Raw genomic sequence first — 14,286 nt, forward strand, 5'->3', positions numbered from 1 at the left:
AGGTTGTTAGACCCTTTACTCAGTACTTTGTTGAAGCACCTTTGGCAGCGATTACAGCCTTGAGTCTTCTTGGGTATGACGCTACAAGCTTGGCACACCTGTATTTGGGGAGTTTCTCCCATTCTTCTCTGCAGATCCTCTCAAGCTCTGTCAGGTTGAATGGGGAGCATCGCTGTACAGCTATTTTCAAGTCTCTCCAGAGATCTTCGATCGGGTTCAAGTCCAGGCTCTGGCTGGGCCACTCAAGGTCATTCAGAGATTTGTCCCGAAGCCACTCCTGCATTGTCTTGGCTGTGCGCTTTGGGTCATGGTTCTGTTGGAATGTGAACCTTTGCTCCAGTCTGAGGTCCTGAGCACTATGGAGCAGGTTTTCATCAAGAAACTCTCTGTACCTTGCTCTGTTCATCTTTCCCTCGATCCTGACTAGTCTCCCAGTCCCTGCCACTGAAAAACATCCCCACAGCATGATGCTGACACCACCATGCTTCACCGTAGGGATGGTGCCAGGTTTCCTCCAGACGTGACGCTTGGTATTCAGGCCAAAGAGTTCAATCTTGGTTTCATCAGACCAGAGAATCTTGTTTCTCATGGTCTGAGTCCTTTAGGTGCCTTTTGGCGAACTCCAAGTGGGCTGTTATGTGCCTTTTACTGAGGAGTGGCTTCCGTCTGGACACTCTACCATAATGGCCTGATTGGTGGAGTGCTGCAGAGATGGTTGTCCTTCTGGAAGGTTCTCCCATCTCCGTCAGAGTGGCAATCGGGTTCTTGTTCACCTCCCTGACCAAGGCCCTTCTCCCCTGATTGCTCAGTTTGGCTGGGCGGCCAGCTATATGAAGAGTCTTGGTGGTTGAAAACTTCTTCCATTTAAGAATGATGGAGGGTACTGTGTTTTTGGGGGCCTTCAATGCTGCAGTTATTTTTTAGTACCCTTCCCCAGATCTGTGCCAAGACATAATCCTGTCTTAGAGCTCTACGGACAATTCCTTCGAGCTCATGGCTTAGTTTTTTTCTCTGACATGCACTGTCAACTGTGGGACCTTATATAGACAGATGTGCCTTTCCAATCAATTGAATTTAACACAGGTGGAGTCCAATCAAGTTGTAGAAACATCTCAAGGATGATCAATGTAAACAGGATGCACCTGAGCTCAATTTCGTGTCTCATAGCAAAGGGTCTGAATACACAGCCTTCCCTGTGGCTCAGTTGGTAGAGCATGGTGTGTGCAATGCCAGGGTTGTGGGTTCGATTCCCATGGGGGGCCAGTTCAAAAAAATAAAGGGAACACTAAAATAACACATCCTAGATCTGAATGAATGAAATAATCTTATTAAATACTTTTTTCTTTACATAGTTGAATGTGCTGACAACAAAATCACACAAAAATTATCAATGGAAATCCAATTTATCAACCCATGGAGGTCTGGATTTGGAGTCACACTCAAAATTAAAGTGGAAACCACACTACAGGCTGATCCAACTTTGATGTAATGTCCTTAAAACAAGTCAAAATGAGGCTCAGTAGTGTGTGTGGCCTCCACGTGCCTGTATGACCTCCCTACAACGCCTGGGCATGCTCCTGATGAGGTGGCGGATGGTCTCCTGAGGGATCTCCTCCCAGACCTGGACTAAAGCATCCGCAAACTCCTGGACAGTCTGTGGTGCAACGTGGCGTTGGTGGATGGAGCGAGACATGATGTCCCAGATGTGCTCAATTGGATCCAGGTCTGGGGAACGGGCGGGCCAGTCCATAGCATCAATGCCTTCCTCTTGCAGGAACTGCTGACACACTCCAGCCACATGAGGTCTAGCATTGTCTTGCATTAGGAGGAACCCAGGGCCAACCGCACCAGCATATGGTCTCACAAGTGGTCTGGGGATCTCATCTCGGTACCTAATGGCAGTCAGGCTACCTCTGGCGAGCACATGGAGGGCTGTGCGGCCCCCCAAAGAAATGCCACCCCACACCATGACTGACCCACCGCCAAACCGGTCATGCTGGAGGATGTTGCAGGCAGCAGAACGTTCTCCACGGCGTCTCCAGACTCTGTCACGTCTGTCACGTGCTCAGTGTGAACCTGCTTTCATCTGTGAAGAGCACAGGGCGCCAGTGGCGAATTTGCCAATCTTGGTGTTCTCTGGAAAATGCCAAACGTCCTGCACGGTGTTGGGCTGTAAACACAACCCCCACCTGTGGACGTCGGGCCCTCATACCACCCTCATGGAGTCTGTTTCTGACCGTTTGAGCAGACACATGCACATTTGTGGCCTGCTGGAGGTCATTTTGCAGGGCTCTGGCAGTGCTCCTCCTGCTCCTCCTTGCACAAAGGCGGAGGTAGCGGTCCTGCTGCTGGGTTGTTGCCCTCCTACGGCCTCCTCCACGTCTCCTGATGTACTGGCCTGTCTCCTGGTAGCGCCTCCATGCTCTGGACACTACGCTGACAGACACAGCAAACCTTCTTGCCACAGCTCGCATTGATGTGCCATCCTGGATGAGCTGCACTACCTGAGCCACTTGTGTGGGTTGTAGACTCCGTCTCATGCTACCACTAGAGTGAAAGCACCGCCAGCATTCAAAAGTGACCAAAACATCAGCCAGGAAGCATAGGAACTGAGAAGTGTTCTGTGGTTATCACCTGCAGAACCACTCCTTTATTGGGGGTGTCTTGCTAATTGCCTATAATTTCCACCTGTTGTCTATTCCATTTGCACAACAGCATGTGAAATTTATTGGCAATCATTGTTGCTTCCTAAGTGGACAGTTTGATTTCACAGAAGTGTGATTGACTTGGAGTTACATTGTGTTGTTTAAGTGTTCCCTTTATTTTTTTGAGCAGTGTATAAAAAATAAAAAATAAATGCATGAAATGAAAATGAAATGTATGTATTCACTACTGTAAGTTGCTCTGGATAAGAGCGTCTGCTAAATGACTAAAATGTAAATGTTGTTGCCTACCCTCACCACCTGGATGCAGCCTGTCAGGAAGTGCAGGATCCAGTTGCTGAGGAAGGTGTTTGGTCCTGAGCTTGGAGGGGACTATGGTGTTGAATACTGAGCCTTAGTCAATGAACAACATGAGTATATATTAGGTCCAGGTGAATGAGGGCAGTGTGGGGGTGCAATAGAGATTGTGTCATCTGTGGATCTGTTGGGGTGGTATGTGGATGAGGGTGTTGATGTGAGCTATGACCAGCCTTTCTGTCACATCCTGACCAGTAATAGGGGTTATTTGTTATTATAGTGTGGTCAGGACGTGGCAGGGGGTGTTTGATTTATGTGGTTCAGGGTGTGTTTTGTGTATGTGTTTTGGTAGAGGGGTATTTGATTTATTTGTCTGGGGTTTGTTAGTCATTGTTCTATGTTAGTATATTTCTATGTTCTATCTAGTCTTTTGTAGTTCTATGTTTAGTTAATTGGGGTTGGACCTTCAATTGGAGGCAGCTGGTTATGTTGCCCCCCCCCACCCCACCCCCACCCCTCTTGCTTACCTACGTTGAAATGCTTGGAATGTTCTTCCTGTGAAACGCATTAAACAATGCCCACGTTAATTTCTACTCCCGTCTCATGTCCTGTCCTTATATTAGTTGTATAAGTAATATAGTGTGCTCTATAACAGTTACCTTGGTATTTTTTGGCACGTGGTCTATGGTGGTCTTTTTGAAACAAGTTTGCATTACAGACCCGGTCAGTGATAAGGTGAAAATGTCAGGGAAGACACCTGCCAGCTGGTCAGTTCATGCTCTGAGTATGCATCCTGGTATTTCGTCTGACCCTACAGCCTTACAAATGTTAACCTGTTTAAAGGTTTTACTCATATCGGCTACGGAATGCGACATCACAGAGTCGTCCGGAAATGCTGGTGTTCTCATCCATGGCTCAGTGTCTTGAAGCGAGCACAGAAAGCATTTAGCTCATCTGGTAGGCTCGAGTACCACTGGGCAGCTCGCTGCTGGGTTTCCCTGAGTAATCTGTGACAGTTTGCAAGCCCTGCCACATCTGTCGAGTAGCATCAGAGCCAGCTTAGTAGGATTCGATCTTAGTCCTGTATTGACGCTTTGCCTGTTTGATGTCTCGTCGCTGCAGGATTTCTTATAAGTTCCTTGAAAGCGGCAGTCTCTAGCCTTTAGCTCAGTGCAGATGTTGCCTGAACCACAATCACTTTGGGACATTGTTACCAAGGACTGAGAGTGTGTTGTGACGTGTCTGTGTCAGTAGGATGTGATGTGTCTGTTGTCTCTAGGTCAGTAAGCAGGTCCAGGCCCTGTCAGAGCTTGGTGGTTGTGATGTGTCAGTGGTTTGTGGTTGGTGGTTGAGATGTGTCAGTGGTTGGTGGTTGTGATGTGGTTGGTGGTTGTGATGTGGTTGGTGGTTGAGATGTGTCTGTGGTTGGTGGTTGTGATGTGGTTGGTGGTTGAGATGTGGTTGGTGGTTGTGATGTGGTTGAGATGTGTCAGTGGTTGGTGGTTGTGATGTGGTTGGTGGTTGTGATGTGGTTGGTGGTTGAGATGTGTCGGTGGTTGTGATGTGGTTGGTGGTTGAGATGTGGTTGTGATGTGGTTGGTGGTTGAGATGTGGTTGGTGGTTGTGATGTGGTTGGTGGTTGAGATGTGTCTGTGGTTGGTGGTTGTGATGTGGTTGTGATGTGGTTGGTGGTTGAGATGTGTCTGTGGTTGGTGGTTGTGATGTGGTTGGTGGTTTGTGATGTGGTTGGTGGTTGTGATGTGGTTGGTCGTTGTGATGTGGTTGGTGGTTGTGATGTGTATGTGGTTGGTGGTTGTGATGAGGTTGTGATGTGGTTGGTGGTTGGTGGTTGTGATGTGGTTGGTGGTTGTGATGTGGTTGGTGGTTGTGATGTGGTTGTGATGTGGTTGGTGGTTGGTGGTTGTGATGTGGTTGTGATGTGTATGTGGTTGGTGGTTGGTAGTTGTGATGTGGTTGTGATGTGGTTGGTGGTTGGTGGTTGTGATGTGGTTGTGATGTGTCTGTGGTTATCCCTCCCAAGGTCAGCAAGCAGGTCCAGTCCCAATCTGACCATCTCTCCATCGTCCGTAGAGAGCTTTACAGCCAGGCTGTGGCTCTACAGAGGGCCCACCGTGACAGAGAGGAGCTGGCTAAGGACAAGGCCAGTCTGGGGTTCCAGCTGACTGCCGATGACCGCAGGGCCTGGGGCCTGGAACAGGCCGTTCTCAGGTAGGGCTGTGTGTATTTGGGGGTATTGGTTAGGGGAGGGTGGGAGGGGGTCTGTCTGTGTCTGCGTATGTGTCTACTAGATATATGATAGTACTGTGACTAGATAGATGGGTAGCACTGTGACTAGATATATGATAGTACTGTGACTAGATAGATGGGTAGCACTGTTACTAGATAGATGATAGTTCTGTGACTAGATAGATGGATAGTACTGAGCTCCAGACTCTAGGCTGGTACTGCTTGTTTGGGTTGGCATTGTAGGCCAGAGAGGGTGGTGCTGCTAGGTCAGTTGGAGGAGAGTTTCTAACGATTAGCAGAGAGCCGTGCAGCACAGGCTACTGTTGACGTTGGCAGCCTGCAGAGTCCTTTAGAACCTTTACAGCCGTCAGTAAGGCGATGCCACCAGGTGTATGGACGGACTACAGACACCGGCCAATAAAAAGGGGCGAGGAGTGGGGTTGGGGTGAGGGAGGGAGGGAAGGGAGAGGAGAGGAATGAGGGTGAGGGAGGGGTGTGGAGTGGGGGTGTTTGGAGACATGAGGAGTGGGGGTGGGGGAGACATGAGGAGTGTGGGTGAGGGAGGGGTGAGGAGTGGGGTGAGGGAGGAGTGGGGGTGAGGAAGGGGTGAGAAGTGGGGGTGAGGGAGGAGTGGGGGTGAGGGAGGGGTGAAGAGTGAGGGAGGGGAGGGGTGAGGAGTGGGGTTGAGGGAGGGGTGAGGAGTGGGGGTGAGGGAGGGGAGGGGTGAGGAGTGGGGTTGAGGGAGGGGTGAGGAGTGGGGAGTGGGGGTGAGGGAGGGGAGGGGTGAGGAGTGCGGTTGAGGGAGGGGTGAGGAGTGGGGTTGAGGGAGGAGTGGAGAGTGGGGGTGAGGGAGATTTGAGTGAGAAAGGAAGGAAGGAAGGGAGGGGCTGTCCAGTTCCTCCCTACAGACACAAGGTTAGCATTCTAAATTGGCACCTTATTCCCTATATAGTGCATTACTACCAGAACTCTGTAGGTCCTTGTCAAAAATAGTGCACTAGAAAATAGAATGCCATTTGGGACATACCAGGTCAGCAGTTTGCAGTCCGTTCGTCTCACGCTTACTCACGCTCCCTCTCTCTGGTTACTTAGGGAACCTGCCTACCCGTAGTTACATTGCTCTTCAGGCAGACACTGCTGCAGTTAGAGAACATCAAGTTACAGTTACAGACAATACGTTGTAGAGGCCATATGTTGTAGAGGCAAATACGTTGTAGAGACCAAACGTTGTAGAGGCCATAATTTGTAAATAGCATAATTTGTAGAGGCCATAAATTGTAAAGAGCATAATTTGAAGAGGCCATTCGTTGTAGAGGCCATACGTTGTAGAGGCCATAAGTTGTAGAGGCAAATACGTTGTAGAGGCCATAAATTGTAAAGGCCATAAATTGTAGAGTCCATAAATTGTAGAGGCCGTACTTTGTAGAGCCTGTAAGTTTTAGAGCCCATAAATTATAAACCATAACTTGGGCCCAGTCACTGTTTGCTGATGCGGTGTTTTTTTGACCAAGTTATAATGTGTGTGTGTTTAGAACAGTCCCTTTCCTAACCCTAAGCCTGCCTTTTATCTATTTGGGTTGTGTGAATTCTGTTGATTCGAGGGTTGGGCTGGTTGATACCGGGTTGGGCTGGTTGATTCCAGGGTTGGGCTGGTTGATACCAGGGTTGGGCTGGTTGATACCAGGGTTGGGCTGGTTGATACCGGGTTGGGCTGGTTGATTCCAGGGTTGGGCTGGTTGATACCAGGGTTGGGCTGGTTGATACCAGGGTTGGGCTGGTTGATACCAGGGTTGGGCTGGTTGGGCTGGTTGATTCCAGGGTTGGGCTGGTTGATTCCAGGGTTGTGTTGGTTGATTCCAGGGTTGGGCTGGTTGATTCCAGGTTTGGGCTGGTTGATACCAGGGTTGAGCTGGTTGATACCAGGGTTGGGCTGGTTGATACCAGGGTTGTGTGGGTTGATACCAGGGTTGTGTTGGTTGATTCCAGGGTTGGGCTGGTTGGGCTGGTTGATTCCAGGATTGAGCTGGTTGATACCAGGGTTGAGCTAGTTGATACCAGGGTTGTGTTGGTTGATTCCAGGGTTGGGCTGGTTGGGCTGGTTGGGCTGGTTGATACCAGGGTTGAGCTAGTTGATACCAGGGTTGTGTTGGTTGATTCCAGGGTTGGGCTGGTTGATTCCAGGGTTGGGCTGGTTGATACCAGGGTTGGGCTGGTTGATTCCAGGGTTGGGCTGGTTGATTCCAGGGTTGATTCCAGGGTTGGGCTGGTTGATTCCAGGGTTGAGCTGGTTGGGCTGGTTGATTCCAGGGTTGAGCTGGTTGGGCTGGTTGATTCCAGGGTTGGGCTGGTTGATTCCAGGGTTGGGCTGGTTGGGCTGGTTGATACCAGGGTTGGGCTGGTTGATTCCAGGGCTGGGCTGGTTGATACCAGGGTTGTGTGGGTTGGGCTGGTTGATACCAGGGTTGTGTGGGTTGGGCTGGTTGATTCCAGGGTTGTGTGGGGTGGGCTGGTTGATACCAGGGTTGGGTTGGTTGATACCAGGGTTGTGTGGGTTGGGCTGGTTGATTCCAGGGTTGTGTGGGGTGGGCTGGTTGATACCAGGGTTGGGTTGGTTGATACCAGGGTTGTGTGAGTTGGGCTGGTTGATACCAGGGTTGGGTGGGTTTGGCTGGTTGATTCCAGGGTTGTGTGGGGTGGGCTGGTTGATACCAGGCACACCATACTTGGACAGTGGAATAGCAACCTAACTGTCACCTTGTTGCACTTTGCTGTCTCTCATCCTTCAGTCCCTCCTTCTCTCTCTCATCCTTCAGTCCCTCCTTCTCTCTCTCATCCTTCAGTCCCTCCTTCTCTCTCTCTCTCTCCTTCGCTCTTTCTTTCTCTCTCACTTTCTCACTTTTCTCCCACTTTGTCATTCTCTCTCTCTTCTCCCTCCTCTGTCCTCTCTGTTCTTTCCCTCAGTCCCTCTTTCCATTCAGTGGGGTAAAGTACTTAACTTTAACTTTTACTTCACTACATTCCTAAAGAAAATAATGTACTTTTTTACTCCAAACGTTTTTTCCCTGACATAAAAGTACTCATCACATTTTAATGCTTAGAAAGACAGGAAAATGGGCCAATTCACACACTTATCAAGAGAACATCCCTCGTCATCCCCTACTGCCTCTAATCTTCATATGTAAATGATGTCTGAGTGTTGGAATGTGCCCCTGGCTATCTGTAATATAAGGAATTTGAAGTATTAAGTATATATTGTCACGGATCCCTCTGGAACTTTCATCACACACACACCTGGCCCCTATTTCCCACGGATTAGTACTTGTATAAGTGTGCCCTTTGGTTTCCCCTTGTCTGTCGATTATTGTTACAATGTCCGTTGGAGCGTGTGCGTACCTGTGCTGTGTGTTTTAGGCTTTCGTGCCATTGTGGATTGCTCAGATGATTACGGGTCTCGTCCCGTGTGTTAATTATTCGAGGTCCTCCTCGCTCTTTTGTTTTGTGGTTCCAACCCTGTGTTTTGTTACGTGTTTGTTTGGTCTTCGTCCCCGTGCCTTTACACGGCACGCCGTAACATGGGCTTAATAAAAAAATACTATTACGCATTCCTGCCTCTGTCTCCCGATCCTTCATGCCAACATAACATATATTAGCAATATGTAAGTATATTTAAAACGAAATACTTCTGGACTTTTACTCAAGTAGTATTTTACTGAGTGACTTTTACTTTTAGTTGTCATTTTCTATTAATTAATTAAGATATCAATACTTTTACTCAAATATGACAATTGAGTATGTAAGGCTCGGGCGTCGTAGGTGGAATCAAACGCAGGAAGCAGTGATCACAGGGTAGTGGCTTTAATAAGGTTCAACAGGCGAGTAAACACAAGCCACCCCAAACAGGGAAAATACGCGCACACAAAATAACGTGCCCCAAACACAGGGGGAAAACAATGTGGCGCAACACTAACGCACATGCGTAAACACAAGCCTCAACAGTAAATACTATCCCGCACAAAAAAAGGCGGACCAGCTAATATAAATAGCCCCGCTAATCCCCCCCACTCAGAACAGGTGCACACAATCACAAACAGGGGAAAAACAAAAAGGGAATCAGTGGCAGCTAATAGGCCGGTGACGACGACCGCCGAGCGCCACCCGAGCAGGAGGAGGCGCCACCGTCGGTGGGAATTGTGACAGTACCCCCCTCCTGACGCGCGGCTCCTGCAGCGCGCCGACACCGGCCTCGAGGACCGTCGGTGGGAATCGTGACAGAGTACTATTTCCACCACTGCTCTTCTTTCCCTTAATCCGTTTCTCTCTCATTCTCTCCCCCGTCTCTCTCTCTCTCGTTCTCTCCACTACCCCCCGTCTCTCTCTCTCTCTCGTTCTCTCCACTACCCCCGTCTCTCTCTCTCTCCCGTTCTCTCCACTACCCCCCGTCTCTCTCTCGTTCTCTCCACTACCCCGTCTCTCTCTCTCTCATTCTCTCCCCCCCCGTCTCCCCTCCCTCTCTCAGCCCTAACCTGACTGTGCTTCAGATTCTAACACCACGAACTAGGTTTCCCACGAACCAGGTCTCCCACGAACCAGGTCTCCCACGAACCAGGTCTCCCTTGAGAGGTTGTTTATCTCTGTGGGACTCTCTGGTTTAAATAAAGAACTTGAACTATTATCCTGTTTAAACTCTTGTTCGGTCTCCTCCATCAACCTGTCTGGGTATAGGAGTTTATTCCGACTGTGAAGAATGGGAGAAAAGGAGTATGGTGCTGGTGGTCCCAAATTGCACCCTAATCCCCTTTAGTGCACTACTTTTGACCAGGGCCCATATGGTCTCTAATCAAAAGTAGTGCACTATATAGGGACTAGAGTGCCATTTGGTATGCTACCTGTCTCTGAGAGAGCTATAACCACACTATCAGTACTGTCAGAACCCCCTGCTCTTCTCTTGTTTGATTATTTTACTAATCCAGGCTCAGACCTTCCCTGCTCTTCTCTTGTTTGATTAATTTACTAATCCAGGCTCAGACCTTCCCTGCTCTTCTCTTGTTTGATTAATTTACTAATCCAGGCTCAGACCTTCCCTGCTCTTCTCTTGTTTGATTAATTTACTTATCCAGGCTCAGACCTTCCCTGCTCTTCTCTTGTTTGATTATTTTACTAATCCAGGCTCAGACCTTCCCTGCTCTTCTCTTGTTTGATTATTTTACTAATCCAGGCTCAGAACTTCCCTGCTCTTCTCTTGTTTGATTATTTTACTAATCCAGGCTCATGATTCTCTGACAATGACAGAGCAGAGTGAGAAAGTACGATGGGGAGGGAGGGAGGGAGGGAGGGAGAGACAGGTTAATGGTGGTGGGCTGAGGCTAAACCACAACACGGCCTACTGGTTGTACTGGTCGAAGGAGAGAGGGAGGGAGGGAGAGAGGGAGGGAGAGAGAGAGGGAGAGAGAGAGGGAAGGGAGGGAGGGAAGGAGAGAGAAGGGAAGGAAGGAGGGAGGGAGGGAGGGAGGGAGGGAGGGAGGGAGGGAGGGAGGGAGGGAGGGAGGGAGGGAGGGAAGGAAGGAGAGAGGAAGGGAGGGAAGGAGAGAAGGAGAGAGGGAGGGAAGGAAGGAGAGAGGGAAGGAGAGAGAAGGGAGGGAAGGAGAGTGGGAGGGAAGGAGAGAGGGAGGGAGGGAGGGAGGGAGGGAAGGAGAGAGGAAGGGAGGGAAGGGAGGGAAGGAGAGAGGGAGAGAGAGGGAGGGAAGGAGAGAGGGAGGGAGGGAAGGAGAGAGGGAAGGAGAGAAGGAGGGAAGGAGAGAGGGAAGGAGAGAGGGAGAGAAGGAGGGAGGGAAGGAGAGAGGGAAGGAGAGAGGGAGGCATGGAAGAAGGTAGTTGGAGTTAGAGAAAGAGAGAACGGCTCTTGGTGTCATGAAATAAAAGACTGAGTTAATCCCTAGTGTAAATGAGACGGTTGGCTGGACTGTTTATTATTATTCATTCTGCTCCAGAGAGTGACTGGCTCCGATGGGACGGGACACGTTCCCTCTCTGACTCTCATCCACCCCTAAATGAAGTATGATGGGTTGGAAGAGGAGAGGAGGATTTTTTTTTTCACATTTGAATTTATGAGAAGAAAACATCTTGTGTGGCCTGTGTGAACATCGTGCTTCCCTCCTCACCCCCACCTCCCTTCCACCCCCTCCTCCTCTCCCCCCTCCCCCCTCCTCCCTTCCACCCTCTCCTCCCTTCCTCCCCCTCCTCCTCCTCCTCCTCTCCTCCCCCTCCTCCTCTCCTCCTCGGTCTCCTCCAGTGGAGGAAAAAGTACCCAATTGTCATACAAAATGACAGATTTTCACAGTAAAAGTGAAAGTCACACAGTAAAATACTACTTGACTAAAAGTCTAAAAGTATTTGGTTATAAATTTACTTAAGTATCACAAGTAAATGTAATTGCTAAAATATACAGTGCATTCGGAAAGTATTCAGACCCCTTCCCTTTTTCCGCATTTTGTGACGTTACAGCCTTATTCTAAAATGGATTAAATAAAACATTTTCCTCATCAATCTACACACAATACCCCATAATGAAAAAGCAAGAACAGATTTTTTAAAATGTTAGCAAATTTATAAAATATAAAAAAAGAAATACCTTATTTACATCAGTATTCAGACCCTTTGCTATGAAACTTGAAATTGAGCTCAGGCGCATTGTTACGCTCGTCTGAAGAACTGGACCAAGGTGCAGCGTGGTAAGCATAAATCTTTATTTTCTTAGATGAACACCGACCGTCGCTGGAGGCTCTGGACTGCCGACCGTCGCTTGAGGCTCTGGACTGCCGACCGTCGCTGGAGGCTCTGGACTGCCGACCGTCGCTGGAGGCTTGGACTGCGACCGTCGCTGGAGGCTCTGGACTGCCGACCGTCGCTGGAGGCTCTGGACTGCCGACCGTCGCTGGAGGCTCTGGACTGCCGACCGTCGCTGGAGGCTCTGGACTGCCGACCGTCGCTGGAGGCTCTGGACTGCCGACCGTCGCTGGAGGCTCTGGACTGCCGACCGTCGCTGGAGGCTCTGGACTGCCGACCGTCGTGGAGGCTTGGACTGCCGACCGTGTGGAGGCTCTGGACTGGACCGTCGCTGGAGGCTCTGGCCTGCCGACCGTCGCTGGAGGCTCTGGACTGCGACCGTCGCTGGAGGCTCTGGACTGCGACCGTCGCTGGAGGCTCTGGACTGCGACCGTCGCTGGAGGCTCTGGACTGCGACCGTCGCTGGAGGCTCTGGACTGCCAACCGTCGCTGTAGACTCTGTGCCATGGATCGTCACTGGAGGCTTCGGGCCATGGATCATTACTGGAGGCTTCGTGCCATGGAACATCACTGCAGGCTCCGGGCCATGGATCATCACTGCAGGCTCCGGGCCATGGATCATCACTGGAGGCTCCGGGCCATGGATCATCACTGGAGGCTTCGGGCCATGGATCATCACTGGAGGCTTCGGGCCATGGATCATCACTGGAGGCTTCGGGCCATGGATCACCACTGGAGGCTTCGGGCCATGGATCATCACTGGAGGCTTCGGGCCATGGATCATCACTGGAGGCTTTGGGCCATGGATCATCACTGGAGGCATCGTGCCATGAATCATCACTGCAGGCTTTGTGCCATGGATCATCACTGGAGGCTTGGTGCGTGGAGCTGGCACAAGGCGTACCAGGCTGGAGAGACGCACTGGAGGCCGGGTGCGTGGAGCAGGCACAGGATATAGTGGGCCGTGGAGGTGCACTGGAGGTCTGGAGCGTAGAGCTGGCACAACCCGTCCTGGCTAGATGCTCACTTTAGCCCGGGCAAATGCGGGGTGCTGGCACAGGACGCACTGGGCTGTGAAGGCGCACTGGCGACACATTGCGTATCTCAGCAAAGCATGGTATCTGAACCGTGACCAACTCCTCATCGTAATTACAGGGAGTTGGTTCTTGTTCCCACCTTTGCTCCACTCGCCACCCCGTGTGCCCCCTCCGTCGCCTCCTTGATTCCTGGTCTCGTCGCCGTTCCTCTCTCGCTGCCTCCGCCTGCTTCCATGGCAGGGTCTTGTCCCCTGCCATTACCTCCTCCCAGGTCCAGGATGTCCTCCACTCCTGGGCACGCTGCTTGGTCACTTGGTGGTGGGATCTTCTGTTACGCTCGTCTGAAGAACTGGACCAAGGTGCAGAGTGGTAAGCGTACATCTTTCTTTTCTTAGATGAACACCAACAAAACAACAAAATACAAAAAAACGAAAGTAACGTTCTGCAGGCTTCACAGCAGCTATACAAAAACAAGATCCCACAATCACAGGTGGGAAAAAGGTCTGCCTAAGTATGATCCCTAATCAGAGACAAGGATAAACAGCTGCCTCTGATTGGGAACCATACTAGGCCAACAAAGAAATAGAAACATAGATATGCCCACCCAAGTCACACCCTGACCTAACAAAATAGAGAATAAACAAGGCTCTCTAAGGTCAGGGCGTGACACGCATCCTGTTTTCATTGATAATCCTTGAGATGTTTCTACAACTTGATTGGAGTCCACCTGTGGTAAATTCAATTGATTGGACATGATTTGGAAAGGCACACACCTGTCTATAGAAAGTCCCACAGTATATCAGTGCATGTCAGAACAAAAATCAAGCCAAGATGTTGAAGGAATTGTCCGTAGTGCTCCAAGACAGGATTGTGTTGAGATCTGGGGAATGGTACCAAAACATATCTGCAGCATTGAAGGTTCCCAAGAACACAGTGGCTTCCATCATTCTTAAATGGAAGAAGTTTGGAACCACCAAGACTCTTCCCAGAGCTGGCCGGCGGGCCAAACTGAGTAATGGGGGGAGAAGGGCCTAGGTCAGGTAGGTGACCAAGAACCCGATGGTCACTCTGACAGAGGTCCAGAGTTCCTCTGTGGAGATGGGAGAACCTTCCAGAAGGACAACCAACTCTGCAGCACTCCACTAATCAGGCCTTTATGGTAGAGTGGCCAGATGGATGCCACTCCTCAGTAAAAGGCACATAACAGCCCGCTTGGAGTTTGCCGAAAGGCACCTAAAGGACTCTCAGACCATGAGAAA

The sequence above is a fragment of the Salmo salar genome, chromosome ssa10 (assembly GCF_905237065.1).
Source record: "Salmo salar chromosome ssa10, Ssal_v3.1, whole genome shotgun sequence".
In the NCBI taxonomy this organism is placed as follows: domain Eukaryota; kingdom Metazoa; phylum Chordata; class Actinopteri; order Salmoniformes; family Salmonidae; genus Salmo; species Salmo salar.